The sequence below is a fragment of the Canis aureus genome, chromosome 26 (assembly GCF_053574225.1).
Source record: "Canis aureus isolate CA01 chromosome 26, VMU_Caureus_v.1.0, whole genome shotgun sequence".
NCBI classification, from domain to species: domain Eukaryota; kingdom Metazoa; phylum Chordata; class Mammalia; order Carnivora; family Canidae; genus Canis; species Canis aureus.
Window position 1 is genome coordinate 25,155,916 of NC_135636.1, and position 12,977 is coordinate 25,168,892.

General features: G+C 52.4%; 1 protein-coding gene and 1 long non-coding RNA gene across 7 annotated transcripts in view; one reads left to right on the forward strand and one right to left on the reverse strand.

The window, feature by feature from the left end:
- LOC144298099 (uncharacterized) overlaps positions 1 to 6,018 on the reverse strand; it is a 50,088-nt gene extending 44,070 nt beyond the window's left edge. For 3 of the 6 annotated variants that reach the window (XR_013365090.1, XR_013365089.1, XR_013365086.1), the window contains exon 1: positions 5,496 to 6,018. This is a non-coding gene — a long non-coding RNA (uncharacterized LOC144298099). The remainder of the gene's footprint in view (positions 1 to 5,495) is intronic. The other 3 variants (XR_013365088.1, XR_013365085.1, XR_013365087.1) reach the window with 3 other exon arrangements.
- FKBP1A (FKBP prolyl isomerase 1A) overlaps positions 1 to 12,646 on the forward strand; it is a 58,505-nt gene extending 45,859 nt beyond the window's left edge. The window contains exon 5 of the transcript XR_013365082.1: positions 12,463 to 12,646. The gene's annotated coding sequence lies outside the window, so the exon portion shown is untranslated. The remainder of the gene's footprint in view (positions 1 to 12,462) is intronic.
- The last annotated feature ends 331 nt before the right edge of the window (positions 12,647 to 12,977 follow it).

Consider the following 12,977-nt stretch of genomic DNA (forward strand, 5'->3'; position numbering starts at 1 on the left):
TCCAACTTTTGATTTTGGCTCGGGGCATGATCTCAGGGTGGTGAGATCAAGCCCCATGTCAGGCTCTGCCCTCAGTGCAGAGTCTCCTTGGGATTTCCTCTCTTCCTCTCCTTCTGCCCCTCCCTCCACGTGTGTGCGTGCACATGCACATGCACTTTCTCTCAAATAATAAATAAATCTTAAGAAAAGTTACATCTACATGAAAAACGTGTGAATGTTTATAGCAGCTTTATTCATAATATCTAAGAACCGGAAACAACCAAAATGTTCTTCATTGGTGAGTGGGTAAGCAAACTATTGTACCCAGACAATGGAGTATTATTCAGCCATAAAAAGAAATGAACTATCAAGCCACAAAAAGACATGGAGGGTCCTTCAACGCCAGGTGAGCTTGGGAAGACAACTTAGGTCACTAGAGGGCTGGAAATGGAGGTACTAAATAAAGCCTCAGAAACCAGAGAATTCGACCTTGGTAAACATTCCTTTTGAGAACCTGCCTCCATTGTTATGTATGTTCTCTTGGACTTTGATGAAACCCAAGTATAAAAGACTTTGTGGCATAGCAAGAACTCAGCCTTTTTCTCTGCTCTGGAAGGAGCTACCTAGAAATAGCAACTGAGGCCCCACAGAGAACCCTAAGGACAGGAAGAAGCTGGGCCACCCTCAACTGCATCTGCTCTTGCCCTGTGACCTCCTTGCTTCCACGAGATCTACCCTTGGCTAGATCAGTGTGAAGTTAGGGTGTACGCCTGAGTGTGTGTTCTCTTCCAGGCAGTCTGGTGTTCCACAGCTGGTCAGAGAGCCATCAGATGAAAAGTGGGAGGGGAGCAGAGGTTCCAGGCAGGAAATGAGGCTGTTTTCTAACCAAGCTCTGCTGTAGCATAGCCCACCAGAAAGAAGACGGCTGACTGACAGGATGAAGAGATGTCATTTGGGGCCCCAGCCTGGAGCTGTGGGGCCTCTGCAACAGCGGGACGCTAGGAAGGCATTTCTTACAGGCTGGAAACGGGGTGGCCACAGGGCAACCACAATGTAGCTCCAATGGCAGGGGTCGTTGGGAGTTAGGGGCTGCCAGAGCACAGGCATTCAGCTCCCTTCACATGAGGGGCCGCTACAGAGCATTCACGGCCTAAGAGAGGGTGTGACTTCCCTAAGACACACAGCATGTTATAAATTGAGTTAGGCCTAGGACTCAGAAGCCATGGCTCCCTGTTCCCAGCTGCCTGCCTCCCTTCCTCATTCACCCCTTCCTGGGGATGCCCAGTGGTCAAATCATGTTCTGATCATCAAAACAACACATGAGATGAGCACAGTGGAGTACTGGCATGGGGGGAATGGGGGGGGGGGGGCAGAGGTAGATCTGCCCAGTGCAGGCAACGAAGGAGCGTCATCTGCACAAAGTTGAAAAACACTAATGAAACCTCTAAAAGTGAGTCTGCTTTTTATTATCACTCTGCACTGGCAGCTCTCACTGAAGCTGGTGATGAAATTTCTCCTCCCAGTCAAAATATTTTGTTAGTCTACGTTCTAAACAATCACTGCTGTTACTGTAAGGTTGAATATGAGATTAGCACATTAGAAGACAACATGAACTATGATAAACACTGGGTTCGACACGGAAGGTAGTCCAGAAAACCCCATTGTACACTTGGCTCCCAACATACCCAGAATCAACCACAGACATTGGCTTCAAGTTTAGTAACAGCTGGGAATGGTTCAACTCAACTTCAGCCGCTGGTGCTCCATGCAGTGCTCCCCAGACCCTTGCATTTAAACAGCAGATGGAGGACAGGCAGCGCCAACTCTGTGACTGCGAGAGGCCAAAGCCGAGCTCCAGGAGCCTCACACTGGCCTGTGCACATCACACACTCTGACCACCATGGGTTCACTCTTTTGCAAGTGTTTCTTAATCTGCTCTTTTTCCTTTTTACAAAAAAAAAAAAAAAAAAAAGTGACTTAAAAATATTAATTCATTACAATTTTCTCTTCTTATTTACAAAACTATAATTTTGTATGTGTTCAGTTTGTTACTTTTCACGGCCACAATTATATATATATATATGTTCAATAAGAAACTTTCAGTATCTGCTTTTCTTTTCTGCCCATTATCCTTATTATTCATTTTATTTCAGATTATTAATATTAGTAGTTATGTTGCATAGGAGGTGAGGGGGGAAATGGCTGCTGCATGCAAATTCTGTGCCAGGTTGTACTCAGCCCTGATGTCCCCCAAAACTTTGTGCTAACTCCATGAGATGGGCTTTGGTAGCCCATTGAACAGGTGAGGACTGTAAGGCTCAGGATTATGTAGTTAATAAGTGGCAGAAGGAGGATTCAAATCCAAGGATGGCCTGATTCCAAAGTACATATTTGAAATGCCAGTGAATGTTGAGACCCTGAAAGGAGCAAGGCAGGGGGACGTGGGCTGGGGGGAAGGGGTGGGCTATGAAGCATGAGGATATGTGAGGAGTCAGGGAATGGGGAGTTCCAGCCAGAGCTCTATCACTCTCTAGCTGCATGGCCTTGGACAAGTCCCATCTCTTCAAAGGCCATGATGTTTTCTCTCTCTGGAGTTCTCAAAGGTCCACGATTCCACAATCAGACTAAGACAGTGGTCTGGACAGTGAGCTTGGCTGGTGAGTAAGTCTGACTTTTCCTTGCTCCATGTCTAAGAACTAGACCTCAAGTTCTCCTGGTCTGCCCCAGCCTGTACCCTTGGAGGTCCATGTGGCATTATGGTCAAAAACATAAGCCTGGGTACTGGGCAGGGTGACTTTGAGTCCCAGATCCAACATCTCCTTCCCAGATGAGTGACCTGGGACATGTCCCTCCATGTCTTTGATCTCAGTTTCTAAACCACAGAGTAGGATCATCCTCTTGACCTCAAAGGGTAGGTGTGAGAATTAAAACAACAATAACTGATAAGTATTGGGCAGTCCTTATATGCCAACACTGTTCTAAGAGTGTTACACAGATTTTTTCATTAAATCTTCCCAACACCTCGTGAAGCTATTATTTTCATCTACAGACAAGGCAACACAGAAATAGCCTGGTGATGTTACTTGCCCAAGGTCATAACTCTGTTCTGCTTAGCTTGGTGCCTGTCCTGCAGGAAATGATAACTCCATCAGAACTAGTTCTGACAGACCAGCCCCACACTGGCATCTTAACGTTTTTTGGGATGAGGATATGCTCCACAACCGATGTCTAAGAAACATGCCAATCAGTGGGCGGAGGGTGATTAAGTGTCTTCACTGTGGGCTATCCAGTGGTTCCGGTGGTTGCAGTCAAGCCCGATGGAATTTTACCAGCTTGGATCCCTAATTATCACTTAACAAGACTTCTAAAATGACGCCACATGAAAACATAAGGTTAAGTTTACAGTCTATCGCCAGCCAGGTGATGCAATTAGAAGTAAAAATTGCCAGATTCTTCCAAAGAAAGTTTAGACTCTAAATATGAAGAACTTTGATCAAATCGCTAAAAGAGACAATTTTATTAACAAAAGCATACTATTGTCAGTCTTTTCTTTTCTTAAGATTTTATTTATTTATTCATTCATGAGAGACACACAGAGAGAGAGAGAGAGAGAGAGGCAGAGACACAAGTAGAGGGAGGAGTAGGCTCCATGCAAGAACTCCATCCTGGGTCTCCAGGATCATGCCCTGGGCTGAAGGCGGGGCTAAACCGCTAAGCCACCTGGGCTGCCATACTGTCAGTCTTTTAAGGGCATACCTGATATGCTTTTTTCATCAAAAAGCTGTTATTTAAATAAATGGATATAATATTTTCCTTTAAAAAATTATCTTACTATTGATGGTAAAATAGAATCAAGTAACTCCAACTAAACAGTCACTATTCTTCCGATTGTAAGCAACAGAAAATCCACTTGAAACTGACTGTAAGTGATAAAGGTATGTATAGGCTCCTGGGCCTGAAAAGCCTCGGGCAGTTGGCTTCAGGCGCAGTTGGACTGGAGGTACTGAGCTACATCAGCAGTTGGATCTCTCCACCTCCAAGCTCTGCCTTCTCTGCCTCGGCCCCGTTCCCAAGGGAGGCAGGAGGGCTGCCAGCAACTCCAGCCGCCAGCCCTCCCAGGTTTTATGCGTCCAGACTTCTCAGCATTTGGGCTAAGTCCTGAACCTGACTGCCATTGGCTGGGATTGGGTCACGTGGCTACCCTGGACAGCTCAGGAAATGGAATGCAGGCATTTCCCTGTCTGGTTACCTTCCTCCCCATGGAGTCAGGGATGGAGTCAGCTCCACTCACTGCACCTGGCTGAGGTGGAGGGAGGAGGCTTCCCCCACGGCTACTAAGGAGAAGTGGATGCTGGGTGACCCCCAAGTAGTAGCCATACTTGAAAGACTAATTGATGGTGATAGAAACGTTCAGAAAGGTGATTCCTACCAGATCGTCCACCTGACAGCTCAGGGGATCCCAGAAAGAAAAAGCACCACTGCCGGACCACCTGTCAGAGCGAGAAGAACCCTTGGAGGTCCCTGGTGTGGTAGGAACAGGAAGCTAGAGACCCAGAGAGGGGGAATGACTGGTTCAAGGCTATAAAACAGCCCACAGGTGGGAATGAAACCAGAACACAAATCTTCCGTATCTTGGCTCTCCATCCAGTGCTCCCAGCTGGCCTGTGAGGGCCAAAGCAGGCTCTGGAAGGGGGCCTCGGCTGGTTCCTTAATCTTGGATGAGAAGCCCCTCCACTTCCCCGGAGACTTTCCTCCAGCAGCCATAATGGAGTGTGTTTGACATGTCTCCCGACACCTGCTCCCTCGTCCCACTCTGCACTGGGGTCCCCCCGTCTGTCTCAGATGCATGGGAGACGGGTGAGAAGTGCCTTTCCCAGTCGTCTAAGGCAGGAAGCGCAGCCCCAGGTTGGTCCCTGTACCAGCTCCAGCTGCCCCCTCCTGTCTGGAGCTCGCGGCGTCCAGCCAGGCGGGGCCTTGCCGGGTTTCCCATGCTCCAAATCTTCACTGGATCCGAGTCTAAGAAAGCTGCAGGTTCTCCATATCTGGTGTTTAAAGCAGGAAACCCGTGGTCTTGAACCTACCCGCCAGGCTGGCTGGGCTCTTCTCTGGGAGGGGCTTGGGTGCCGCAATCTGATTGGATACAGGAGGGAGCCTGTCTCTAAGCTTCGTTTGCATAATCACATTTTATCTAGAAGGTGTGCCTATTGGGTTGGGAGGAGGGGTTCTGATGGAGATTAGGAGGGGGTTCATCCGTCCACCCCTTTGTCATCATCAATTTATTTTTTTAATTTTTTCTAAATTTATTTGTGATAGAGAGAGAGAGAGAGAGAGAGAGAGAGAGAGAGAGAGAGAGGCAGAGACATAGGCAGAAGGAGAGGCAGGCTCCATGTACCGGGAGCCCGACGTGGGATTCGATCCCGGGTCTCCAGGATCGCGCCCTGGGCCAAAGGCAGGCGCCAAACCGCTGCGCCACCCAGGGATCCTGTCATCACCAATTTAAATTAGAGGAAGCCTACCTTAACTCAATGACAGGGCGCCGGGGGTCCGGACCCAGGTCCCTTAGCTGCTGGGGAAAAAGGGATGGGGGGCGGGGCGCATGGATAGAATCTTCCCAGCGCGTCGGGACCTGAAACAGGAATAACCGAGGGCTGTATTTATGACGTGGAAAGCGGTCAGTGACGTAAGTGAAAAGGAAAAAGATGAGAAACTATATAGGGCATGAGTGTGTGTGTGTGTGTGTCTAGTAACAGTGGTTAAGAGCTTAGGGCCTGGAGCCAGACCGCCCAGGATCAGACCTCACCGTCACGTCGTCTTTACCTTGGGCATTCTACTTAAACTCTGTGCCTCCACTGCTTCATCTGTGAAATAGGGCTAAATACTAGGATAAGGTGAGGATCCCAGGGGAGAAGCCACGGCAGGGGCGAGGCAGATGCCGGCAGACAGTAAGGTCCCAGGGGCGGCCGGCGGCAATCTCGTGGGTCCCGGCGCAGGGGCCTGGTCCTCCCGGTGAGGGTGGCGCCCGGCCGCGCCCTGCCTCCGGAACCCGGCTCCCGGCTGCCCATTGTTGCGCCTTCCGGGCCTGGCGGGCCGGGGGATCCGCCGCAGCAGCTCGGCCCCCGCGGGGAGGGCATCCGGGCCGCGGCCGCCCTCCCCCGCGCCTTGGCTCCCCGCCAGCCAGGCCCCTCCCGCCGCGAGCGGCCGCCCCGGGACGCGAGCACTGGACTGCGAGTCCTGGGGCCTCGGTCCCACTCGGCCCAGTGCCGTCTCTGGCAACACGGAAGCCGGCGGAGAAGCCCCCCACTAGGGCCGCGGGCGGGTTAGTGAGATCGCGCTCGCACCGGGCCGAGCTCCCGGCCTTCTGCACGACTGTCCTCGGTCTTCCCCGGTGAGCTCTCAGCGCTGCTGGCCGCGCCACCGGGAGCCAGCGGGACGGATGCAGCCCTGCTGTCTGGGCCTGGGTGGATTCCTCAGATCAGGCCGCCTCTGCTGCCCGCCTCAACCTTTCCCCAGCACCAGGCAAAAAACTGGGTGAAAGGGCTGGGCAGCTTTCCCAGGCTGGCAGCCTCCCCAGCCAGGATCTAGAGTCCTTGCATCCTGGCTCTGCGGCTGGCTGAATTGCTGTGTGACCTTGAGCAAGGCCTTCCCCCTCTGAGTCCCAGCCTCCCTCCCCTAGGGGCAGAGAAGGCAGGTGTAGCCTCTCATCCCCGCGGCCCGGCTGCCTGGCTGGGCTACCCTGGGAAGTTGTTTGATCCCCCGGGCTCAGTTATCTTATCTGCAAAATTGTTATGCCCACGTAGATTCAGCAGACAACACCGGGTCTTCGGATACATCTTTCTTGTCTTTCTGCCACCCTCTGCCCCGTTTCTCGGCTCCGAGGGGGGAGTATGCCACTGGGACTGGCTATTTGAGTCATCCGAGGAGGAGATGGAGCCTCGACATTGTCCCTCTGCACCGGGCAGGACCAGGACCAGCTTCTGATATGGGTTCTCCCCACCCTGCCCTGGGAAGAGGGAGGCCTCTGTGGCCATAGGTTGGCTTTGAGTGCCCATGGTGCAGGAGTGAGCCTCCTGTCAACAGAGAGAGTTGACTCAAGATTTAAGGAGTAAAAAGGAATTGGGGCTTACAAAATTTAGCCTATTCTTAGAGTACCTTCCTGCTGCCTTCCTGTTCCCAGGGCGTCCTCTGGTGTTTATTCCACCTGGCAACCTCTGTCCCTCACGCTGCCTTCCTTCCCCTGAGCCCCTCTCTGTTTTCTCCGGTCTTGTGGCCTGCCACCGGAACCCCCAGCTTTCTGTTACACAGAACAATTGATCTGTTAGGAGTTTCGATGGGGGTGGGGGCTTGGGTACCCCCATGATCGCCATCAACTGCTTCAAAGCCATCTCAAAGAAAGTCACTCCCAAAGAAATCTTAGGAATATATTGTGCTTTTGTAAGCACCCCCCCCCCCCGCACACACACACACACACACTCAGCTGCCTCCCCCAGGCTTCTCTCAGGCAAGCTCCTGTGCTCAGATTTGCCCACTTAAATTCATCAAAGGGCTTAGGAGGGCAAAGGGTCTTCCACCAAAGAGTATTGCCTTCCAGGGAAAGGCTGTCAGGAGTATAAAGGCATGTTCGCCCCCATAATCTTCACTAAAATTCTGCCTACTGGGAAATGCTCTTCCGATTTCACAGCAGTGGGATCTGAGCCTCCCTGCTGGGATTGGAACATAGGACTGTCTGGCATCACAGCCCCTGGCTCTGGGACATCCCTTCTTTCCTTCTCTCCAGCCCCTCTCTCCCCAGGTAGGTCCCGCTGGGCTGAGTGCAGCACCCCAGGGCACAGCTGCTCACCCCGCCTGTGCTCAGGTGATCACAGTTGCCCGGCACACGCCTGGGGTCCTTTGTAATATCCTCCTCCTTATTTTTTCCCACACTCTGCCCTCCAGCCATGTGGCAGGATGACACTTCTCCATCCTTTTGAAATTGGGTAGGGTCATGTGACCAGCCTTGGCTAAGGAAGTGTGAGAAGTGACATCTGTCACCTTAGGCCAGAGCACTGTTACCAGGTGGAGACCCTCTCCCTCTGCGTGGCTACTGACAACTTTTGAGATGGTGGCTGCCCCATCGCCCTGGGCCCTGGAGTGAGAAGCAGCGGAGAGCCCTCCAGACCTACAAGGACATACTATGTGCATGAGAAATAGCTTAGTGTTAGGAGCCACCGGGATTTGGGGTTGTTATCGCAGCGTGACCCAGCAAAACCAAGATGGAAGTGAGACACGGCGTGGAGGACGCTCTGTCTCTGAAGTCCTGCTTCGTGTTCTTTCATGAGATGGTGCGGCCACAGAGGAGAGGTGGTTTATTTATTTTCTATTATTTATTTTTTTAAGATTTATTTATTTATTCATGAGAGACAGAGAGAGAGAGAGGCAGAGACATAGGCAGAGGGAGAAGCACACTCCACGTGGGGAGCCTGATGCGGGACTCGATCCCAGGACCCCGGGATCACAACCTGAGCCAAACGCCGACACTCAACCACTGAGCCACCCAGATGCCCCAGGAGAGTTGGTTTAAGTAATCTCTACACCCAGTGTGGGGCTTAAAGTCATCACCCCGAGATCAAGAGTCACATGGTCTACTGATTGAGCCAGCCAGTCGCCCAGAGGAGAGTTTCTTATGCTCACAGGTCCTAGAGATAGGAGGTTTGAAGGATGTTCAGGACCTCATGGAAGAACACTGGGATAGGTTGGAGGCAGAAGATGGAGAGAGGGTGCTTGGGCCATGACCTTTATTGGGGTTTCCTTGGGAAAGGCAAGACAGGGCAAGGCGAACAGTTTAGGGTTGGTTAGTTTGAGTAATTGTAGCGGGCTCTGGGCTATACAGGTGGTCTCTGGTTGCCGGATAGCTGGCCCTGGGATGATTAAGGAGAAGAATATTGCTTCCTGGGGCCCCAGATCTAGATGTCCAAACATCCAAATGTCCAAACCAACTATATGTGGTGCCTGCCTTAGGACCAGCAGAGGCCCAGGTGATGCTGGGCTGGCCCTTTGTTGGATCTTAGCACGTTTGACATGATGGGCCGAGACTGCTTATTGCCCACCCAATATCCACATTCCCCTTGTTCCCTCCTAACAGAACCCCAATATTACCTGGCAGAGTGCCCAGCCCACAGACTGCAATTCCTAGATCCCCATGTAGCTGTGTGGCTATGCAACTAAATCCTTGCCACCTGACTAAATAGGCAGGCTTCCTGGAGGAGGCTGACTCAGTGGGAGGTATTGTTTTTGTTCTGCTCCCACCTTCCCGCTGCCTGGAATGTAGCTGTCATGTCTGCAGCACGGACAGCCACCTTGGGTGGTGTAGGGAGTACCTTGTGAGTGCAAAGATTGTGAAGAGTGGGAAGATGTAGCATATAATGAATGCCTCATAAAATATCCTATAATAAATGGACTCTTCGAGGGGATGTTCTGTGTGTTCTTTGTGGCTTTGTGCCCAGCCAGAGAAGCCCTGCAATATCAGGTAAGTCACAGGAGGGCCTTGAAAGAGGGCATTTCTGGGTAGGTTGAGGGAACTGGGGACATCTTTTCCAGGCAAGTGGGAAAACAGGGCTCTGACCATACATTCTAGAGATTTCTTCACCTTCGTTCTCCCCCAGGCCCACTGGAACCCCCATACCCCATCTCCACAGCCTTCCCCAGGGCTACTCTCTGCCGGGCAAATGTAATCAGAGGGAAAGGTTTTCCCAGCTAGCTCTCCTTGCAGTCTTTAGGGCCGCCAGGATGTGGGGCAGATGGGAGAAGTCCAGTGGCAGGGGACGCGACTGCACTGTGCGCGCCAGACAGGCACCCAACCGTACTCAGGTCTGTCATCTATAAAATGGGGCAATAAGACGGGCCCGGCTCCCCTCTCACAGGGCCCAGGGATTATCCTCCCCTGAGCCAGGAGGCCTGCAGGAGGCGGGGGACAGGTGAGCTTGCAGCCTGGTTTGGTGGCCTACTCTCAGCCACAGGACGCACAGAGTGATGACCTGGGGGCCGGAGGTCAGAGCCCCAGAGTCTGATGGACTTGGGCTCACCAGCGCAGCCCACCACCCACAGGAACCCGAGCTGTCTCATTTGGTAGAGCGGGCATGATTCCTGTAGGGAGGGATAGAGGCTGGAGGGTGCAAACCACTTAATGCTCTGCCCGGCCCGTGACAGCGCGCAACAACGCTGCCTCTTCCCTGCCCTGCTCTTCTCGGACCTCTCCCATTTTCCTTGGCTGCCCTGTTTAAAGCCGGTTTCCCATGTCAGGTGCGCCCCCCACCTGGTGATGCTTCCAGTAGAGGAGCCCCAGTGTGTCACGCTTGCTTTGCTGTGACGCTCTACCTACCAGTCACACCCGCCCCCTGCACAGACCTTTGCAGGAATCCATGACCCAGGGAGGCCGGGGCACCCAGACCCATTCTGCTGGTGCCCACATCCAGTTTCTGGAGTCCTCGGGGACAGGGACGGAGGCCTGCAGGGACTGAGCGAGTCTGGGCGTCAGCAGGACAGGCTGCCCAGTGGGTGTCCCGCGCAGGGGGCTGAGGCCATGAGAGCTCCCGGCTGGGTTGTCTGACCCTATGAGCCCGCAGCCTCCGCAGTGGTGTTCAGTGAGTTTCTGTCCTGCTGACGTGACCCACAGCCGGTCTGTGTTGGGGGCAACCACAAACCCCCGCGGACCCCTCCCCAAGGCCCGAACGCCGACCCTCCCCGAGGCTGTTCCCTGAACTGCTGGCCCTCCCCCACCCCACACAAACTGCTTATGTGTTTAGTTGCTTTTTTCTGTGCCTTTGGCCAAGAAGCTTAGCTGGAGTGACCAGCGTTTGCCTGGAAATTACAAAATTGGACCCAGGCCTGGATCCAGGCTGGCATATCTATGGGAGTTCACATTTGCAAGGGGAAAGCACTCAGGTCAGTACCCTATTCTGTGACTTACCACATGTGGGTCCTTGGGCCCAGAGCGTACCTCTGGACCTCAATTTCCTTTTCTATTACAACACTCCAGCAGTTGCTTTTTGATATGTTTTGGAGTTTAAAGGAGGTCAGGGATGGGAAACCCCACGCTACATGCCCCATACCCAGCACGTTGTTGGCATGGGATTGAAGGGAAACTGCGTCAGGAAGAAGGAACAAAGCACCAGTGCTCATGTAGTTACATCAGAATCACCTGAGACAGAAGTCAAATGCAGATCCCTGGGCCCCACTCCCAGAGTTGGATGTACCAACTCGAGGTGCCCCTGGGATCTGTATTTTTTGGTATTTGAAAAAAAAAATTAAGTAATCTTTATACCCAGCGTGGGGTTCAAACTCATGATCCTCAAGATTAAGAGTTGCCCACTCTTACTGACTGAGCCAGCCAGGTGGCCCTATAATCGGTATTTTTAACACACATCCCCCTAGAGGTCTGTGCTGTGGATGGCTGAGGCCACTGCTTTTGGAATAATAATATAGGACCCAGTGGGAAGCAGAATGGAAGTGGTGAGGGTCCAGATGGCTGGGCCAACAGAGTAGTGGGGTGTAGGGTCCCTGACATTAGCTTCATTCTTACTAGAAACTTCTATAGTAGCCATATCAGGGACAGTCCAACCTGGATTTATGTTCCAGAATGCAGCTAATTTCTGTATGTTTGATCTTTGATCACATTTACAACTGTAATGGACACATTTTTTTCTCACTTGGATAAAGGAGTAATTCAATAACGTGGATATCCTAAGTCCAAATTTAGTTAGCGCCTCCCAAGGACCAGGCAGGTACTTTCATCTGTGTGGATAAATACAAAGTGAAATTATTCTCATCTCTCACGTGGGACACTGAGACTCAGAGAGGTGAAGTCACTTGCATGAGGCCACACAGCCCAAGTAGGGATTTGAGTCCAGGCAGGCTGGGATTCCACAGCCCATACAATAAGCTGTGCCCCTTCAAGATAACACTTTGGGGGATCGTGTGGGAGTTAGAGCTTGGGGTCTCAGACAGGTGCTGTTTCCAGGAATGGGGCTGAAGTGTTAGATGGGACCAACTGGGGTACAAGTATGAGGGAGTGTGGGCCGTCAGCCCCCAAACCTCTGACTCACTAGGGCCACTGGCTACCGTGTGGTATATCTGACTCAGCTGTTCGGGGATGGGAAAGACTCTGAGGCCAGGCAGCTCTGTTGGGTTCACCACCAAGGTCTGGCCTTACCACGCAGGCTGTGTGGCCTGGTCCACTCTCTAAATCTGGGGGCTGCTGGGAAGAATATGAGATCGGGTTATGCCCCACACCCAGCATGCAGAAGGAGCTGTGAACAGCCCCTGCAGTCCTCATACTGTGGTATGGGCACAGGCGCGGCCACCTAACTGGGCTCATGCCACCTAAGCAGGCTCGTGCCACACCACCCAGAGTCCACGCTGAGAGTAGGAGCACCCAGCTGGTGCTTCTCTCTGCCTGGCAACCATTCCCCCTTCTTCCAGAAAGAGCACTTGTGTTTCTCTAACTTGCAGCCACACCGACTCCATGAGGAAGTCAGAAACTGGCATTTGCTGCATGTGAGCTGCGTCCTAGGCTCTGCCCAGGCTTCCTTCATCTCACCCTCAGGATGAGCCCAGAAAGCAGCCACCAGTACTCCCATCTGTAGGTGTGGAAATGGAAGCTCAGAGAGGTGTACGAAATGTGCTACGTCACAGGCCCCGGCTTTGGATCTAATGCCCCAGAACGGACCATTTTCTAAATAAAACTGAGCCACTGTGTTTACCAGGAGGGGCATTTGTTCATTCAGCAAACACGAGATCCCACTATGGGCCAGGCCTCCGTGCCAGGCCTTAGGGACAAGGACCATGCAGCCGAGCCCCTGCTCTCAGGGAGTGCCCATCCCAGATGGTACAGGTGTCCTTCCACAGGCCAAATCCAAGTGGCAGTAGCTGTCTGCAACATTATTGGGAGAGGATCCTGAGCCATCTCTGGGCTCAGTGGGAAGGGGAGTGAGGTAGTGGCTGATTGATTACTCAGGTCCCCCGGG